At 40.4% G+C, this 21,663-nt stretch overlaps 1 pseudogene; it reads left to right on the top strand.

Moving 5' to 3' along the window:
* The first annotated feature begins 6,741 nt into the window (after positions 1-6,741).
* Positions 6,742-21,663, top strand: part of LOC135573327 (zinc finger protein 883-like) — a 30,518-nt pseudogene continuing 15,596 nt past the window's right edge.

The following is a 21,663-nucleotide window of genomic DNA, read 5'->3' as shown; positions in this document are numbered from 1 at the left end:
AACATCTGAGCTAGCAGTCATCATCATGAATCTAATTCAGACAAAGCATCCTTCACTCATGCTGCCAAACCAAAACTGGGCATCCTAGGATCAAAGAGGTTTAAGGATGGTCATTTACAAAATAGCCTCCAATACTACTCATGGCTTGGAGGCATCAGTCACATCACAGTGCAAAGTCTGTTTGACCTTGGACAACCATATGAAGAGCAGGGGACCAGAACAGATGGGAATCTAAAGCTACATGAGATGAAACCACATGTCATCTAGGGACACAGAGTTAATTACAGGGCTCGCTGGTCACCAGGAAGGGGGATCTCCCACCTTTAGTCAAAGGAAAGGTCTTGACATCATATAATCTGGCCGAAAGCAGATGTGGGGGTTATTGAGCTTTTGGGGCAAGGGGCGCCTAGTCATTGGGGTTATTGTAACAATTCTTTTATTGGGGTGGGCTCAATGATGCAATATGTGGATAAATAATCTCTGGAAACTGGAAACACAGGGCTCACTAGCTTTAAGCACCAACTGTCAGAGCATCTCCAGATTACTGCACCTGTACATATTAAATAATTTAGCTAAACAACTGAATCTTTCAAACCTTGGATTAATTCATTTTTTTGAACTGATTATTTTTATTTCTACACTGCACAAGCAAAACTACCATTCCAGTGTTTGAACTGAAAATATCAATTTACTTTGCCACCATGGCCTTTTTTGCCTTTACCTGCTCACCTAATTTGCTACATTGTATATGCTTGTTTATCCAAGAAGGTTTGTTTTACTCCATGTGGTCTTGTCCACAGATAAAGTAACTGCTTGATTGGACTGATCATGTCAAATGAGAACTTGTTCTCAACTTGCCTACCTGGTTAAATAAAGGTGAAATAAAAATGAATCAAGTCGACAATCTACTGGCAAATCCTTTTTAATCTTTGTCATATGAAGAGAAATAATGAGAAATTATAGAGAAAAGGTATCGGTACTCATCGGTCATTGAACATAAACATTACAAAACAAATGACAAATTCAACAATGAGTGGTTTGGAAGGAATCAGTGGCTAACTGCAAGCATTGCAAAGCAATCATTAGCCTGCTATTCATTGGAGTGGCTCTGTGGTCTTAAGTCTAAGATTACGTTTTTTTTTCCTAGTTTAAAATTGTAACATTTCAACATTGGCCGTGCTGTCAATGGAGCTTGATTTGTGCCGCGCTCAAATCAACTTAACTCTGTACTGCAAAATCTGACATGAGTGAGTTCAAGACAACTGGGAACTCAGGGAAAAGCAAGCTTCGACTGGGAAAATATGTTTTGAACTTTCCTCCAACTCTACAATTGTAATTTTTAACTTGGGCCTCATTATTTAAGCTACAACCTGAAGATCACTGACGTCATCATTTTTTTCCTGAGTTCCCAGTTGTCTCTAAAGCACCATAAATCCAGAGAATGCCAGACTTTGATGACAAAATATTCCCACGACTGAACCTTCTTGTTCAAGTGATCACAGCACAACAAGGTGAGTCAAACAATGTCTTGTATGCTGCTGCATAAATGATGTAATATGCCATTGTCTGCATATATGCCCAAACAGCATTTATCCTACGGTTCTGACTTGGTGGCTACAGGGAGAACACTAAGAAAGCCCATGTTCTGAATTCTGTCACTTTGGCTGTGGGGTGTCCAGTCCTCTTCTGGCTGTGCCGGGTGGAGATTATAACAGAACAACATGTTCATCTTCAAAAATGACCAGCATGGTCCAATAATAATAAGGTAGAACAGTTCAAAAGGGCTGCACAAATAGTTAAATTGATTCTGTCCTAGGTCCTCTCTTTAATGTCTTAATCGAAATTACAGATTTTCTTAACACAGGACCCTTATGCCATAGTTTGTACATCTCAATTGTCTGTAGAAACCACATTTGTTTAAGTCAGTCAGCCATGTTTTTTTAATAGCATACATTTTAAAAGCAGGAAAAGAGGATGAATGAACTGTTTCCCAGACAAGGCTCCGCTGATAGCCAGGTGTAGCAGTGGTAAGTTGTTGGGACTATGCTGTTGGGTCAGCTTTATGTAGGCCCTAACAGTTTGTGGGCACCGTTATTGTGCAATTAATGTATTGTTTAGTATTGTGTTGTGTAGTGGCTTTGCTGGCATGCATCCCACTTTTTAACTGAATCATTATTTAACTAGGTAAGTCATTTAAGAACATAACTTTGTTTAAAAAAATGGAATCATTATTTAACAATTCAAGTCATTTAAGAACATATTCTTATTTACAATGACGGCCCAAACCCGAATGATGCTGGGCCAAGTGTGCACTTCCCTATGGGACTCACAATCATGGCCGGATGTGATTCAGACTGGATTCGAACCAGGGACTGTAGTGATGTCTCTTGCACTGAGATGCAGTTTCTTAGACAGCTGCGCCACTCGGGTGCCCTTAAAAGGTTTGCGCCCAACGTGGGGCAGGAGTTTGATGGCACAAGCGGGGAGCCCAGCCAACAGAGATTTGAGAAATGTGTTGGTATTTTTCCCCAGATCTGTGCCTCGCCACAAACTTGTCTCGGAGCTTGACGGACAATTTCTTCGACCTCATTACTTGGTTTTTGCTCTGACTTGCAATGTCAACTGTGGGACCTTATATAGACAGGTGTGTTCCTTTTCCAATCATGTCCAATCATTTAAAAAATGTACCACAGGTGGATTCCAGTCAAGTTGTAGAAACATCTCAAGGATGATCAATGGAAACAGGATGCACTTAAGCTGAATTTTGAGTCTGAGGAAAGGGTCTGAATACTTATGCAAATAAGGTGTTCATTTTTATAAATTTGCTAAATAAATTTGATGCATTTTATAAATTTGCTAAATTTGCTTTGTCATTATGGGGTATTGTGTGTATATTGATGAGGGGTAAAAAATGCATTTAATCAATTTTCGATTAAGGCTGTTACGAAACAAAATGTGGAAAAAGTCTAGGGATGCCCTGTATATGCTTTAAATTTAACATTTAAGGAACTGAAGTGATAAACACAATGCATAATGGAAAATGCATGTCCAATGGTTCACTGTATTAGTATTATCTCTGTATTATCCACATTAAAACACCTAGGTAGAGCAGTGGTTATCTCTGTATTAGTATTATCTCTGTGTTTCCCACATTAAAACATCTAGGTAGAGCAGTGGTTCTCTCGTATTAGTATTATATCTGTTTCACCCACATTAAAACACTAGGTAGAGCAGTGGTTCTCTCAGTATTAGTATTATCTCTGTATTACCCACATTAAAACACCTAGGTAGAGCAATGGTTATCTCGGTATTAGTATTATCTCTGTGTTTCCCACATTAAAACACCTAGGTAGAGCAGAGAGGACAGAGCATGTGGCTTTGTAACACACAGGTGTTTCATCTCCATACTGGGATGATTTTAACAGTGCAACGCCTCTCAGGCCTCATGCCTCTCAGGTAGGAGGGTACCAGAAGTAAAATAATAAAAAACACAAAACTAATGAAGGAGCACAGTCACCAACAATATATCCCTGTTGTCAATACTTTCAACTGGCTCAGCTCGCTGTTACAGTACAGCACCACCAAATTCCATGTATTAAGTAACCATCTGTCTTATGGAACCATAATGTAACATATCACACTATTTTGAGAGTCTCGGATTTATATTTACTATGTTACATCTAGTCTATGAGACGAGGCTGCTCCTTGACCTACATTATAAACACGCAGATCAAGAGGTGTGTTTTCCCTTCAGCATCTGCATGTGACATAAACTCACCCACCTCACAGCATGAATCTAAAATGGTTATCTTTGGCTGTGAGTGATGGGAAAAAACTCTAAGGCAATTACTTTAATAATTCAATGGATGTTTTATTTACAAACTTGATGATAAAATATGATATATATTTTTTATTTACTTTGCTATGGGAATTCAATGGGAAGTGGGCCGTGCTTCATCTGAACTGCAGTACCGAAAATGCCCTCTGAGCACTTGGAAAGCATGCTTATCGACTGGAAGTCTGGCCCCTTGATCCGAGAAGGGTGTAATTGCAGACCGCAACCCCTTTTCCTAATGTTAACCTCAGTCTCCTCACCTGCCATGGTTATTCACCAAACCAGCCACCTTAAATATCCCAACCTGCCACTTTAATTATCCTAACCTGTTATATATGCTTTGTGCCTAGTTAAATAAATATATATAAATATATATTTTAAACAAATAGTCTCCATCAGTTTCATAACACCGAAACTGACCAATGTCATGTATCAATTTTTATTTTTCAGGGAACATCCACATCAAGAAACTGTACAGTAGTTCTCCTACTGGGAGGCGCGGGAAATAGTTTAAAGAGCGATTGGTGCTGAGGAAGCTCTGGCAGTGGATGCCCCGCAGCCTGTTGAGATTCATAATGTCGTTTACCAGTTGACGGATACCGATTGTAAATATTAATTGTACGTTCGGCTGAAAGGTTTTTGGGAGTTCAGGAATTAACATTGGAAACATTGCAGGCAGTGGTGGAAAAAGTACCCACTTGTGATACTTGAGTAAAAGTAAAGCTTCTTGAGTCCTTTCCTATCAAGGTAAAAGTGAAATCCACCCAGTCAAATAACACTTGAGTAAAAGTATAAAGTATTTGGTTTGACATATATGTAACGGATGTGAAATAGAAAGCTAGTCAGCGGTGGTGCGCGCTAAATAGCGTTTCAATCGGTGACGCCACTTGCTCTGAGACCTTGAAGTAGTAGTTCCCCTTGCTCTGCTAGGGCCGCGGCTTTTGTGGGGCGATGGGTAACGATGCTTTGTGGGTGACTGTTGTTAATGTGTGCAGAGGATCCCCAGTTCGCGCCCGAGTATGGGCGAGGGGACAGGCTAAATTTATACTGTTACATAAACATAAGTAGTATCAAAGGTAAAAGTATAAATAATATCAAAGCCATTATAGTAAGCAAACGATTTTCTTGAAATTTAAATGTTCGGATAGTCAGGGGCACACTCCAACACTCAGGGTGCGTTTCTAAATTCGCTCTGGCTATATACTCCAATTTCAGAGGACTCTGGTCTGAGTGCCAGAGGACAGAATAATTGATCAACCACCAAAGCTTAACAAGCCGTGAATACGGCCGGTGACAGGAAACGTCGGCAAATTAAGCGTAATTAAATTGTTGCCTGAAGCACAGTTAAAGTCACCAATGCTCTGGATAACATGAACGCAGCCTAACCAGCTCTGCTAAGGCGAGTAAAATGGTCAGAGTTTTTTTGTACTGAAAGTAGCTAGCAAGCTAGCCAATGTTAACCAGTTATCTTGGATGCTTGACTGCCGTTGTGAGGTCAGAACGCTTGAATCAACCCTCCTCCTCCGCCAGAGCGTCCAGTGTGGCTCTGAACGCTCCGAGAGCGATACGAACTGACAGTCTGACAACGCTCGGAATTTACGAACGACCAAGCGCACTCTGACACTCCAGATTGAATTTAAGACCACATCCATAATTTACTAACAAAGTATTTGTGTTTAGTGAGTCCAACAGATCAGATGCAGTAGGGATGCGCGAATTGAACAATTTTCCTGTCCTGCTAATCATTCAAAATCTAACGAGAACTTTTGGGTGTCAGGGAAAATGTATGGAGTTGAAAGTACATTATTTTCTTTATGAATGTAGTGGAGTAAAAGTAGAAGTTGTCAAAAATATCAAAAGTAAAGTACAGATACCCCAAAACTCCATACATTTTCCCTGACACCCAAAATTACTTAAAATATTTGTACTTAAGTACTTTACTTCACTGATTGCAGGGAATACTGACTGAAGATGTTCCTCCCTACGAGGCCCATGAGACTGTGTAGGGATGTGATTTGAATAGGACTGTGACTGAACGAGTGGGATGTTGTTATTTATCTATTTATGTATTTGGTTTTGATATCGTTGTTCCCCTTCCCCTTTTCCGCAAAGGAAATGTATTTTCTTCAACAGTTTACTAACCTTACAGTAGGTGGGGGCAGAGAGGTTATATTTGTAACAGGAAGTTCCGGGTCGAATCGACAGAGTTGTGCTGTTGTGTCGATAGTGGTTGTGTCCGTTTCAAATGTATCATTGTAGGTATGTAATAGCATGTTTAAACTTTCTAATGTCGAAAGAATATATAACATGCTAGGTAACAAATCCGTTTCACGCCTGGTAATGGTTTTAATTGTATGTGTTATTTTGGAGTCTAACCGAGTGAGTGAAGAACGTGATTAAAAACGATTTTACAAGTCACATAACTAGACTTTGGGTTTGTCTGAGTGTATGTACATATTTTCGTCAAAGTCATTTCATAAAGATTCCACTTATTTGAGTTCGTTTTTACATGTTCTTGGTTTTGTGTAAAATGTTTATGAGCTGGTAAATAGCCTCGTCCGAACCATCCGGTTCTCGCGAGTTTACATGCATTGTTTCGTTAATGTAAGATCGCGAGATCAGGATGGTTCACACGAGGCAAGTCAAATGGCGGCTTCAACGGTTTCCGTCTTTCAGGAGTTTGCTCGTGGTGAAATGGCGACATGAGGCTGCGTGATGAAGTGTCAAAATAGAGGGAAGCTAACTGAAGTTATCCTTCACTATTTGGAGAGAGAGGCCAACTGCATGGAATGGCGTCGATTAATGCAATGAATCGGTTCACGTATCAAACTCATTCCACGGAGGACCAAGTGTCTGCGGGTTTTCGCTCCACCCTTGTACTTGATTAATGAATTAAGGTCACTAATTAGAAAGGAACTCCTCATCTGATTGTCTAGGTTTTAATTGAAAGGAAAAAAGGAACACCTGCTGAGAATTGGCCCTCAATGGAATGAGTTTTGCACCAATGAAACAATGGAAATGGAGAGTTTGAGAAGCAACAGCTGTACTGTAATGCGATCAATGTGGGGACAGTTCTGATGATATGGAACGGGAGGATGAGGGCCTAGTATGTGAATGTCCTGTAGTGGAAAGACATAGGAAGAACAGAGATACTGATACTGGAAGCAGAGGCGCATGTAGTATAGAAACTCCAGAGGTCCAAGGTAGGGAGCTAGAGTAATAATGTGGAAAGTTGGGATGGTGTTTGAGGAGACCACAGGGCCTCATTCACACCCTGATTAACCAAGGCCATAAAAAGAGGTGTAGTTAAACTGGGCCGCATCCGTGTAAATGAGAACTTGTTCTGAACTAGCCTACCTGGTTAATTAAAGGTGAAATAAACAATTGAAAGTGGTAGATTGTTAATATCTTGTGCTAGTCAGGTTCAGCAAGGGAAGATTCTTCAATTGGAAAATCATAATGGGACGAAGCTCAGAAGCCATGACCCTGGAGCTGATGCTAAATTGAAGGGAGTAATAATGCACAGTGGCTAGGAAAAACTCCCTAGAAAGGCCAGAACCAAGGAAGAAACCATGAGAGAAACCAGGCTTTGAGGGGTGGCCAGTCCTCTTCTGGCAGCTGGAAAGGAGATATTCAAGATGACCAAAGGGCAAATGTAAAAACCACATTGCCTAAAACAACAAACAGCAAGCAATGCAGGTGTAAATGCACAGTGGCTTTTCATTGCCGAAAAACTCAGCACCTCAGGAGTTGGCTTTTCATTGAGAGAGTTTCTAGAAAGGCCAGAACCAAGGAAGAAACTTAGAGAGTCCAGGCTTTGAGGGGTGGCCAGTCCTCTTCTGGCTGTGCTGGCAGGAGATGTTCATAGATCAGGTCAAATAATAAATGCCAAAGAATGGGACATTGTGTTGAATGCAAAGGTCAGCACCTCAGGGTAAATGTCAGTTTTGCTGAATGTTGAGAGTTTGACTGCTCCTGCTGTCTCTAGAAAGTTGGAAACAGCAGGTCTGGGACCAGGTAGAGAGATGCTGAGATGAACAGGTCAGGGTTCATATGCAGAGGCAGCAGGCAGAACAGTTGAAACTGGATCAGCAACGGTGAATCATCACAGTATTTTTACTGCCAAAGAATGGGACATGTAGCTGTCAGACTGATGGAGCTTCCATGGTTGGTCCTGTAGTAAGAGGACCTACTGTCAGACTGATGGAGCTTCCATGGCTGGTCCCGTGTCTGTCAGACTGATGGAGCTTCCATGGCTGGTCCTGTAGTAAGAGGAGAGGACCTACTGTCAGACTGATGGAGCTTCCATGGCTGGTCCCGTAGTAAGAGGACCTACTGTCAGACTGATGGAGCTTCCATGGCTGGTCCCGTAGTAAGAGGACCTACTGTCAGACTGATGGAGCTTCCATGGCTGGTCCCGTAGTAAGAGGACCTACTGTCAGACTGATGGAGCTTCCATGGCTGGTCCCGTAGTAAGAGGACCTACTGTCAGACTGATGGAGCTTCCATGGCTGGTCCCGTAGTAAGAGGACCTACTGTCAGACTGATGGAGGTTCCATGGCTGGTACCGTAGTAAGAGGACCTACTGAACTGGTCTTTCTACTAGTCCTGACATGGTTTCGAGGCCTGTTCAGAAATATTGTGCCCATAAATATGCTGTGACAAAGGATTCTTTAATAGTGAATAAAATGTACTTCATAGCATTCATTGGTAAGCTTATCAACAACTTGGATTGTGTAAAGCAGAAATACCAGGTTTAAAGTTATCTTGTAAACTGCAGCAGAGTTGTTGGGGGTAACAGATGTTACTGTCGGTATGGTTTTTGATAAACTGGATAATCTGGGGGTGGATTGTCTCAGCATGATAAAGACCCCAATGTTTGCAAACACAGAAAGGGATCTATTGATATAGTTTATTGGGGGGTGTGGGAGGGTTTTTGGGGAAGGGGAGGGTGTGGTAGAAGTTAATAGGGATTTCTTGGTTTATTTTCTTAGTACAGAATTAGACAGACCTGCACCTTAAACATTTGTTTGTGGACCTCCATGATACCATAGGAGGTCTGCATCAACGGACTTCAGTGCAGGTAGTGCCTCATCAGAGAGAGAACATTTCAGTTGCTCTACAGTTTTGAAGCTGAATGTAATGATTATCAGTTCTTTACATGTGTACTAATATTCAGACACATTCAGTTGTTTCTATATTTATCTATAATTCAGGGTTTTCACACGGGGCTTCAAGTAAATTAATATTAGTGCCTGAAAAGTCCTTGAATTTGACTTCACTTTACTAGTTTATACCCCATAATTCTTAATATGGTGTGAATGGGAAATACATTTGGTTTTTGTGAGTGAAATAATACAGTGAAGACAAGGTTATTCATAAAATAGTACATAGTGCTGCCTGAAACATACTGTGATCTTGTACTAAATGGTTTTTGAGTCATTTATGCATTTATGTGAATTTAGGAAATCTACTATAGATTAAGTGCACTTATGTTGTACAATTTAAAATGTGTACTTTGTGTCTAACGTAAATGAATGTTTTGTCAAGGATTAGCTACCTGATCTACTGAAATTAGATAATTGAACAAGAAAAAGTAGAAAATATTTTTACAGAATAAAGTGCCTGAACTGTCAAGAAAATAACTTTTGTGTCCGTTTGTCTTTATTACTACAGACCGACTCAGATTAAGTCTGAGGCCAGTAACATCAACAGTGAAGACAATCCCAGCCTGCCACTCTCCTTCCACACTGAGTCCAAACCTACAGTCACTGGGTCCTGATTGTGACAGTGGAGCCCAGTTTGCACTGCAGGATCCAGAGATGGCATCAGTGAAGCTGGAAGACTGCAGTCAAACACTGGAGCTGAATGTCAACATTAAAGATGAAGAAGAGGAAGAGAAGATTAGGACAACTGTTAGTCATGGTAAGAGCTGGTTCTATCTATAAGTTATCTTCATATATTAGACCTCCATAAGTTATGACCAGTCTATTGCTAGGTTGAATTCTGTAATTCTGACATCACACATCCCTGAATAACTCAAGACTTCACAGCGAAGCAAAAACTATTTAAACTTGTATCGCCTGCCTTTGCCCACACATTGTCTCAAAAACGAACGTTGAACATATTTAATACCCTCAATCACTAAGTTAGGCATACCTCATTTCAAAATAGGCAATGGCATCATCACTGTCAATATTGAATTATAATTCTTTACGTTTTACCAGTGAAATGACCAAGCTGCGTCTGCATGCCAATCGTTTGATCTCAATCAATTTCATGGGAATATGCATTTAAATCTTCTTGAATTACTGTTTGGTTAGAAAATTAGAGCAGATGGTGTTAAATTATATAGACTTCCTGTATTTTGTTTTAATCAAAACACATTCTGCCTCATGGTGCTGTTGAGTTTGGGACGATTCAGCAAACCATCCTAAAATCTCCTAAGAAATTAGGTGTTGTTTTTGTTGTAACAGTAATGTTATGCTATAATATTTGGTTATGTGGACTACTAATTAATCATTAGGTGATCGTCCAAGACATTGATCTCACTACTAAAAAACACCATTGTGGCGGCTCATCGCTCTTGCAGCACTACACCCCTGCAGTCTGCTGCACCGAACTAGTGATTGATGCTCACCTAGCCTACTCTTTTGTCTCGTTCAACATTTGGTGACGCAGAAATAAGAGAACATGTTTGGCTGTTTTTATATATATAATAAGGACATCAGTCAATTGAAATGAATTAGGCCCTAACCTGTAGAGTTCAGATGACTGGGCAGGGGTGCAGCCATGGGTGGGCCTTGGAAGGCATAGGCCCACCCACTTGGCAGGCAGAACCACCTCAGGTCCTGGGCTGACGTTGTTGGTCTACGGTTGTGAGGCTGGTTGGATGTACTGCCAAATACTCTAATACGACGTTGGAGGCACCTTATGGTAGAGAAATTAACATTCAATTATTTGCCAACAGCTCTGGTTGACATTCCTGCAGTCAGCATGCCAATTGCACGCTCCCTCAAAACTTGAGACATCTGTGGCGTTGTGTTGTGTAACAAAACTGTACATTTTAAAGTGTCCTTTATTGTCCCCAGCACAAGGTACACCTGTGTAATGACTATGCCGTTTAATCAGCTTCTTGATATGCCACACCTGTCAGGTGGATGGATTATCTTGGTAAAGGGAAAATGCTCACTAACAGGGATGTAAACATATTTGTGCACACAATTTTAGAGAAATAAGGTTTTTATGTGTGTTAGAAAATTTCAGAGATTTTATTTCAGCTCATGAAACATGGGACCAACACTTTACATGTTATATTTATATATATTTTTCAGTGTAGTTAGGCATTACTGATTTCTCCATGGTCGGCTGGAATTTAGCATGAGAAAGGATTTGAGAAATATGATATAGGCCTACGTCTCGTTATGCGCTGCACAGAATGACTATTGTAGCTGGAAACGGATGATTTAAAAAAAATGGAATATCTACATAGGTGTACAGAGGCCCATTATCAGCAACCATCACTCCTGTGATCCAATGGCATGTTGTGTTAGCTAATCCAAGTTTATCATTTTAAAAGGCTAATTGATCATTACAAAACCCTTTTGCAATTATGTTAGCAAAGCTGAAAACTGTGTTGCTGATTAAAGAAGCAATAAAATGGTCCTTCTTTAGACTAGTTGAGTATCTGGGTCATTTGTCTCTTCGATTACAGGCTCAAAATGGCCAGAAACAAAGACCTTTCTTCTGAAACTCGTCAGTCTATTCTTGTTCTGAGAAATGAAGGCTCTTCCAGGTGAGAAATTGCCAAGAAACTGAAGATCTTGTACAACGCTGTGTACTACTCCCTTCACAGAACAGCGGAAACTGTCTCTAACCAGAATAGAAAGAGGAGTGGGAGGCCCCGGTGCACAACTGGGCAAGAGGACAAGTATTTTAGAGTGTCTAGTTTGAGAAACAGACGTCTCACAAGTCCTCAACTGGCAGCTTCATTAAATAGAATCCGCAAAACACCAATCTCAATATCAACAGTGAAGAGACGACTCCGGGATGCTGGCCTTCGAGACACTATTCTGGTTAGAGCCAGTTTGCGCTGTTCTGTGAAGGGAGTAAAACACAGCGTTGTATGAGATCTTCAGCCGTTTCCAGCTACAATAGTCATTTACAACATTAACAATGTCAACACTGTATTTCTGATCAATTTGACATTTATGTGAATGGACAAAAATTGTGCTTTTTTTTCAAAAACATGGACATTTGTAAGTGACCCCAAACTTGAGAATGTATTCATTTATTTCACCACTAATGGTAGTGTATTTATATTTTTTAATCGTTATTTAACTTTCTTAGCATACCTGTTATTGTCCCGGAATTTTGGATGACTGACGTGCCCAAAGTAAACTGCCTGTAAACTGCCCAGAAGCTAGGATATGCACATACTTGATAGAAAACACTGTCTGTGAGTATAACAGAACTGATATGTCAGGCAAAAACCTGTGGAATTTTTTTATTTTAAGTCACAGGTTTTTTCAATGCTTGCCTATGGGATATGCAAATCGATAGGACCCAGATTGCAGTTCCTATCACTTCCACTAGATGTCAACAGTCTTTCGAAAGGTTTTCAGGCTTGTTTTTTGAAAAATGAATAAGTATTTGTAGTTTTTCCAAGGTTTCCCCCTTTAGAAAAGTAGTCATGTTGCAAGCATCAACGAGAGTGCGCTCTTCGTTATTTATCTTCGCTATTTTAAACACACTATTCTCCATCTTAAATATTTTTTGTTTATTTAGATATTAGAATACCTGAGGATTAATTAAAAACATTGTTTGACTTGTTTGGAAAAACTTTACCGGTAACTTTAGTTTGTGTACATGTTGAACGAGTGAATTACTGAACCAAGCGCGCCATCTAAACTGACATTTTTGGGATATAATGAAGGACTTTATCTAACAAAACGACCATTCATTGTATAGCTGGGACCCTTGGGATTGCAATCAGAAGAAGATCTTAAGAGGTAAGTGATTTTTTAAAATGCTGTCTGTGATTTTGTGACGTCTGTGGGGTGCTGTCCTCAGATAATCGCATGGTATGCTTTCTCCGTAAAGCATTTTTTAAATCTGACAACGCAGTTGGATTAATAAGAGGCTTTTAAATGATGTAAGACACTTGTATTTTCATGAATGTTTAATATTACGATTTTTGTATTTTGAATTTCGCGCTCTGCAATTTCACCAGATGTTGTCGTAGGTGTCCCACTAGCGTTTGGACATGCACCCAAACAGGTTAACTAGGCAAGTCAGTTAGGAACAAATTCTTATTTTCAATGACGGCCTAGGAACAGTGGGTTAACTGCCTTATTCAGGGGAAGAACAACAGATTTTTACCTTGTCAGCTCGGGGATTCGACCTTGCAACCTTTCGGTTGCTCTAACCACTAGGCTACCTGTCACCCGGGTATGGCCAGAAGAGGATTGGTCACCACTCTGAGCCTGGTTCCTCTCTAGGTTTCTTCCTAGGTTCCTGCTTTCTAGGGAGTTGTTTGTGGCCACTGTGCTTCTACATCTGCATTGTTTGCTCTTTGGGGATTTTAGGCTAGGTTTCTGTTAAGCACTTTGTGACAACTACTGATGTAAAAATGGCTTCATAAAATACATTTGATTGGCATGTATATCACAACAACTGACTGGTTCTTTTTATGTTGTTCACACAGGAGACCATGTGGAGACATTCTCCACATCCAGAGAGCAACAGCAGGAAGATCAGAGAGCTAAGAGGTCTCATCACTGCCCACATTGTGAAGAGATTTTCCCATTTCTATCAAAGCTAAAAACACACCTAAAAATACACACAGGAGGGAAGCCATACTCCTGCTCAGACTGTGGAAAATGCTTCAAAACTTCAAGGGTGCTAAAACGTCATCAGAGAACACACACAGGAGAGATGCCTTATTCCTGCTCTGACTGTGGAAAATATTTTAAAACATCAAATGTGCTAAAAGTTCACCAGAGAACACACACAGGCGAGAAGCCATACTCCTGCTCTGACTGTGGAAAAACTTTTAAATCATCAAATGAGCTAAAAGCTCACCAGAGAACACACACAGGAGAGAAGCCTTACGTCTGCTCTAACTGTGGAACTAGTTTCTCTCAACTCTCCCACTTAAAATCACATGAACGTATACATACAGGGGAGAAGCCATACGTCTGCTCTGACTGTGGGGCGAGTTTCTCTCGTCTGGGCACCTTAAAAACACACCAACGTATACACACAGGAGAGAAGCCTTACTCCTGCACTGACTGTGGAAAATACTTCACAACGTCAACTGATCTAAAAGTTCATCAGAGAACACACACAGGAGAGAAGCCTTATTCTTGCTCTGACTGTGGAAAATGTTTTAAAACATCAAAAGAGGTAAAAGTTCATCAGAGAACACACACAGGAGAGAAGCCTTACTCCTGCTCTGACTGTGGAAAATGCTTCACAACATCAACTGATCTAAAATTTCATCAGAAAACACACACAGGAGAGAAGCCTTATTCTTGCTCTGACTGTGGAAAAGGTTTTAAAACATCAAATAAGCTTAAAGTTCACCAGAGAACACACACAGGAGAGAAGCCTTACGTCTGCTCTGACTGTGGAACTAGTTTCTCGCAACTTTCCAACTTAAAATCACATGAACGTATACATACAGGGGAGAAGCCATACTCCTGCTCTGACTGTGGAGAATGCTTCAAAACATCAACTGTGCTAACAGTTCATCAGAGAACAGACACAGGAGGGAAGCCTTATTCCTGCTCTGACTGTGGAAAAAGTTTTAAAACATCAAATAAGCTTAAAGTTCACCAGAGAACACACACAGGAGAGAAGCCTTACGTCTGCTCTGACTGTGGAACTAGTTTCTCGCAACTTTCCAACTTAAAATCACATGAACGTATACATACAGGGGAGAAGCCTTACTCCTGCTCTCACTGTGGAAAATGCTTCACAACATCAACTAAGCTAAAAGTTCATCGGAGAACACGTACAGGAGAAAAGCCTTACTCCTGTTCTGGCTGTGGGGTGAGTTTCTCTCGACTGGATACCTTAAACACACACCAACATATAAATAAAGGAGAGAAGCCATACTCCTGCTCTGTTTGTGTAAAATGCTTCAAAACAGCAACTGAGCTAATAGTTCATCAGAGAACACACGCATGAGAGAAGCCTGCTTACGTCTGCTCTGACTTTTGGGTGAATTTCTCTCACCATAGCAACTTAACACACCAATGTAGTCACACAGGAGAGAAGTCTTACTCCTGCTCTGTGGAAGGGTGGGCGTGTAACTCAAACTTCTAGCCAAAGGCTGCTGTGTTTAGAATTTCATCAAGGAGGACTGTAGCATTTTAGCTAATCAGCAACTTTCCAACTACTTACTACTTTTTAGCTATTACTTAGCATGTTAGCTTAGCATGCAACTACTTAGTATGTTAGCTAACCTTTCCCCTAAAACCATTTAACCCCTCACCCCTAACCTAGCTAATGTTAGCAACAACAAATTATAATTCGTAACATATCATACATATTAGAAGTTCGTAACGTATTGTATGAATAGCAATGTGTAAAATAACGTAAGAATTGTAATTCGTAACATACGATACATCCCAGAAGTCGTATTGTACTGAACAATTTAAACACAACAATTTCAAAGATTTATAGTTTGTATAAGGAAATCAGTTATTTTAAATAAGAGGCCATAATCTATGGATTTCACATGACTGGGCAGGGGCTCTGCAATGGGTGGGACTTGGGAGGGCATAGGCCCACTTGGAAGCCAGGCTCATTCAATCAACATGAGTTTTTCCCCACAAAAGGTCTTGATTACAGACAGAAATACTACTCAGCCCCTCCCAGACAATCCTGCAGGTGAAGAGGTCCTGGGCTGCCGTGGTTACATGTCATCTGCAGTTGTGAGGCCGGTTGGATGTACTGCCAAATTCTCTAAAAGGACGTTAGAGGTGGCTTATGGTAGAGATATACATATTGAATTCTCTCCTGCAGTCATCATGCAATTGCACATTCCCTGAACTTGAGATATATGTGACATTGTGTTGTGTGGCCTTTTATTGTCCCCCAGCACAAGGTGCACTTATGTAATGATAATGCTGTTTTATCAGCATCTTGATATGCCACACCTGTCAGGTGGATGGATTATCTTGACAAAGGCTGAAATGCTCACGAACAGGGATGTAAACAATGTTGTGCACAACATTTGAGAGACATTAGCTTTTTCTGCACATGGAACATTGCTGGAATGTTTTATTTCAGCTCATGAAACCAACACTTTACATGTTTAGTTTATATTTTAGTTCAGTTTATATTGGTATTGTAATGTAACCTAACATACTAAATGGAGTGGCACGGATGTTTTTGTAATACATAATATGTTTTGCTGTGAGACCAAGTTGTCCCTCTGCAGTATTCTGTGGGAATGAGCTAGTAGACCCTTCTTTAAAAAAACATTTTTTGAACCATTATTTAACTCTGCAAGTCTGTTAAGAACAAATTCTTATTTACAATGATGGCCTAGGAACAGTGGGTTAACTGCCTTGTTCAGAGGCAGAACAACAGAGTTTTACCTTGTCAGCTCGGGGACCTTTTGGTTACTGGCCCAACGCTCTAACCACAAGTCTACCTTCCGCCCCTAACATGTATCAGATAGAGATGGTGTGATGATCACTTTTCATCACTAGTTTGGGGGGCTTATTTTACAACTTTATTTAATGATACACAGTTTATGAAATTAATCCATGTGTTTATTAATTGTCTTTCAAACTAGATGAGTTATTTTAGTTACTGATCATGAATGTGTTTGGATAACTGCATTGAAGCAAACTTAATTGATCTGCCAATGAAAAATAAAGTTACATGAATATGTACTGGTGATAGAGGAAATTATATAGTTGAAATGATTAATTATGTATACATTATTGATTAGAACCATTTATTCTAATACTATTATGTTATGGTATGAAAAGTATGAGTTCTTGGTTCTTGGCTGTTACTGAAAATGTAAGCAGAACGAATTAATTGTCTGTGCCTCTCGGGCGGTTTAAGGGGGAGAGATGCTATAGCTTTTCAGACAGATAAGAAATGTTTGGATGGTGTTCCATTAGTGGAGAAAAGTATATCTGTTAGACAGTTTGGAATGTAGTTTTATGGGGGGAGTAGGAGAAGAGTTTCAGACCTAAAAACAATGGGCTCTTGTGAGAATCGGAGAGAGGGGGTGAAACTGATGACGTCATTTTATGTTCTCTCTTTAAAATGTAATGTTCTTTGTATTATGGGTCAGTACTCTCTGGAATTAAACGCTCTTACCTGGCTTTTAAGACTGGTCTCAATCTACTTCATGCATAATTAATGAACTTACAACTCATTAATGAATTAGAAGTGAGTGCGAATTGGTTTTGGCAATAAAACATACAGGAATTTAGAATTCCTCTATCAACTGGTCAACCTCTTCTTCTCTTTAGTATTCAGTTCTTCATATTAGATCTGACAGTATGAATGGTTCTTATGGTTGTATTCAGTTCTTCATATTAGATCTGACAGTATGAATGGTTCTTATGGTTGTATTCAGTTCTTCATATTAGATCTGACAGTATGAATGGTTCTTATGGGCTGAGTGCCTGGAGTGTTTTTGTATGACTACAGTCAGGAGTTCTCTCTGACCCTGTGACGTCACCAGCACATTAAGTACATTCATCTTAAGATAGCCAGGTGAGACAACCACATATCACAGTAAATACATTTCTCCTCAATTAGCCAGTGTCACTTATTATTATTATTATTATTAGTAGTAGTAGTATTATTTGGGGGGGATACTCTTTAAAGACGTAGGGTTTCAGACCTTTTCGGGCAGATGGGCAGGGACTCTGCTGTCCTTAGCATCAGAAGGAAGCTGGTGCCACCATTGGGGTACCAGGACAGAGAAGTGCTTTGACTGGGCTGAGATGGAGCTTGACCTCCTGTAGCAGTGGGACGGCCATGAGACCAGAGGTGGCAGAACTGAGTGCTTGGGTTGGGATACAGGGTTTGAGCCTGAAAGTAGAGATGGGGCAGTTCTTCTTGCTGCACCGTAATTAAGCACCATTGTCTTGTAGTGGATGTGAGCTTCGACTGAAAGCCAGTGGAATGTACGGAGGAGCAGGGTGACATGGGGGATCTTGGGAATGTTAAACACCCAGATGGACTGCAGTGTTCTAGATAAGTTCAGTGGAGACCCATCATTCAGGGCAGGTGAACCACCTGTTTTGAGCCCCATAGTTTTAGCGATAAAACAGTGTGAAATAAATGATGTGTTTGCAAACAATGTAAAAAAAACATATAATTGAGTTATTAATAAAGCTGCATACAAACATGGACTCTTTTTTTGTTTTCTTGAGTAAGGCAGCTCCAAAATGCAGGTCTTCAGCCTTCTGTGGAGGTGGGGCAAGCCCGCAGAAAATAGGGAGCTTTGCGCCGTGATCGGCTCAGTGTTCTGTCATTCATGGGGACAATACGTCACTGCCAAGTCTAAGGGTTGAAATGGAAAATTCAAGCCCCTTGGGTGCTGCCATAGAGTTACATTAGAAGTGCCCATCCAAGAAGGCTTAAGGTCATTGTCCACAGATAGAATAACTTCAAATCATGTATCTACAGTCGCTTTGATTGGACTGATCATGTCAACATCATGCTTTCAAAATCTGAGCTTGCAGTCATCATCATGAATCAAGTCGAGAATCTACTGGCAAATCCTTTTTAATCTTTGTCATATGAAGAGAAATAATGAGAAATTATAGAGAAAAGGTGTCGGTACTCATCGGTCATTGGACATAAACATCACACAACAAATTGCAAATTCAACAATGAGTGGTTTGGAAGGAATCAGTGGCAAACTGCAAGCATTGCAAAGCAATCATTAGCCTGCTATTCAGTGGAGTGGCTGTGTGGTCCCAAGTCTAAGATTAAGGGGCTCTTTTCCTAGTTTAAAACTGTAAACATTCAACATTGGCCATGCTGTCAATAAAGCTTGATTTGTGCCGTGCTGAAATCAACTTAACTCGGTACTGCAAAACCTGACTTGTGTGAGTTCAAAACAACTGGGAACTTGGGGAAAAACAAGCTACGACTGAGAAAATACGTTTTGAACTTTCATCCAACTCAGAATTGTAAATTGGGAACTCGGGCCTCTTTCTACAGCTACGACCTGAAGATCACTGACGTCATCATGATTCCTTTTTTCTTCTTCTTCGAGTTCCCAGTTGTCTTGAAAGCACCATAAATCCAGAGAATGACAGACTTTCTTGACCAAGTTTGATGACAAAATATGCCCACAAATTACTGCCGCGTCACCTTCCTGTTCAAGTGAGCACAGCACAACAAGGTGAGTCCAAAAATGTCTTGTATGCTGCTGCATAAATTATGTAATATGCCAGGGAGATGTGTATACTGTAGCTAAGAAAGTAATACTAAGTGTATGCTGTGTAGTAAGATGTTAGTAGCCCATGTGCCTCACCCTAATAATTTTATCTAGTTTCACATCTTAATTTTGCCTACTGTTCTGACTTGGTGGTTCACATGTAGCCTATAACCTGTTTTTGAGAAATGTAATCATTGTCTGCATGTATGCCCCTTTATTTATCCTACGGTTCTGACTTGGCGTACAGGGAGAACACTAAGAACGGCCCATGTTCTGAATTATGTTGCTGTACATTTCCAAAGTGCTGAACAAATAGTTACTACGTCCGTCCTAGCTCGCTCATTAATGTCTTAATCGAAATTACGGATTGCCCTCTTATCGTCCCCTTATGCCATAGTTTGTACATCTCAATTGTCAGTAGAAACCACAATTGTTTTAGTAAGTCAGCCATGTTATTTTAAAAGGCAGTAAATGAGGCTGAATGAACTGTTTCGTTGCCAGACAAGGCTCCGCTGATAGCCAGGTGAAGCAGTGGTAAGTTGTTGAGTTTGAAGGCACAAGCGGGGAGCCCAGCCAACAGAGAATTGAGAAATGTTTTGGTACTCTTCCCCAGATCTGTGCCTCACCACAAATCTGTCTCGGAGCTCGACGGAAAATTTCTTCAACCTCATTGCTTGGTTTTTGCTCTGACTTGCACTGTCAGCTGTGGGACCTTTTCCAATCATGTCCATACATTTGAATTTACCACAGGTGGACTCCAATCAAGTTGTAGAAACATCTCAAGGATGATCAATGGAAACAGGATGCACTTGAGTTGAATTTTGAGTCTCAGAGGAAAGGGTCTGTTTCACGAATATTACCGAAGGTGGCTCCCCTTCTTGTTCGGGTGGCGCTCGGCGGTCGTCGTCGCCGGTCTACTAGCTGCCACCGATCCTTTGTTCCGTGTCCGTTTGGTTTTGTCTAATTGGTTTCACCTGTTCATTGTTTGGTTGTTAGGGTGGGGTTATTTAAGTTTGTTTAGCCCGCTTCTGTTTGTGCGGGCTTGTTCTTCTGTATTTGTGAGAGGTGTTAGGGTTTTGTTGGATTTTCTCGCTGTCCTGGTATTTTACCTAAGGGTACTATTTTGTTTTTATAGTTACGCCTGTGTTGGGTATACTATTTTGTTCCTTTGATTTTGGACATTAAAGCGTGTTTTTTCCCGCATCCTTTGCTCTCTGCACCTGACTCCAAACCCATTCACTCATTGAGCGTTACAGTCTGAATATTTATGCAAATAAGGTATTCATTTGTATAAATTGACAAATTAATTTTTTTTTCGCTTTGTCATTATGTGTATATTGACGCGGGGTAAAAAAAAATGCATTTAATCCATTTTTGTATAAGCCTGTAACAATATGTGGAAAAAGTCAAGGGGTCTTGTATAATGCCCTGTATATGCTTTAAACTACAATTTAAGGATCTGAAGTGGTAAACACAAAGGCATAATGGAAAATGCATGTCTAATGGTTATCTCTGTATGAGTCACATTAAAACACTTGGTAGGGCAGTGGTTATCTGTATTAGTATTACCAACATAAAAACACCTAGGAAGAGCAGTGGTTCTCTCGGTATTAGTATTATCTCGGTATTAGTATTATCCACATTAAAACACCTAGGTAGAACAGAGAGGACAGAGCATGTGGCTTTGTAACACACAGGTGTTTCATCTCCACACTGGGATGATTTTAACAGTGCAACGCCTCTCAGGCCTCATGCCTCTCAGGTAGGAGGGTACCAGAAGTAAAATAATAATAAACACAAAACTAATGAAGGAGCACACAGTCACCAACAATATATCCCTGTTGTCAATACTTTCAACTGGCTCAGCTCGCTGTTACAGCACAGCACCACCAAATTCAATTTATTAAGTAACCATCTGTCTTTTGTAACCAGAAAAACGTAACATAATACTGTTTTGAGAGTCCCTGATTTATATTTACTATGTTACACCTAGTTTATGAGACAAGGCTGCACCTAAATTATGCACAGCAGGTAAAGAGGTGTGTTTTCCCTTCAGCATCTGCATGTGGCATAAGCTCACCCACCTCACAGCATGAATCTAAAATGGTTAACCTTGGCTGTGAGTGATGGGAAAAAATCTGACTACGACAATTACTTGAATAATTCAATGGATGTTTTGTTTACAGACTTGATGAGTAAATTGTCTTGTTTAAAAAAAAACGTGACTTCGCAATGGGGCCATCAATAGGAATTGGGCCGTGCTTCAGCTTAACTGCAGTACGGAAAATGCCCTCTGAGCACAGTGGAAAGCATGCTTACAGACTGGAAGCCTGGCCCCTTGATCTGAAAGAGGTGTAATTGCAGACCGCAATTAGGGGCGTTGTCTGATATCGGG

This window comes from Oncorhynchus nerka, linkage group LG2 (genome assembly GCF_034236695.1).
Source record: "Oncorhynchus nerka isolate Pitt River linkage group LG2, Oner_Uvic_2.0, whole genome shotgun sequence".
Taxonomy (NCBI): Eukaryota; Metazoa; Chordata; class Actinopteri; order Salmoniformes; family Salmonidae; genus Oncorhynchus; species Oncorhynchus nerka.
Note: the sequence above shows the minus strand (reverse complement) of the source record. Positions and strands in the feature narration are given on the sequence as shown.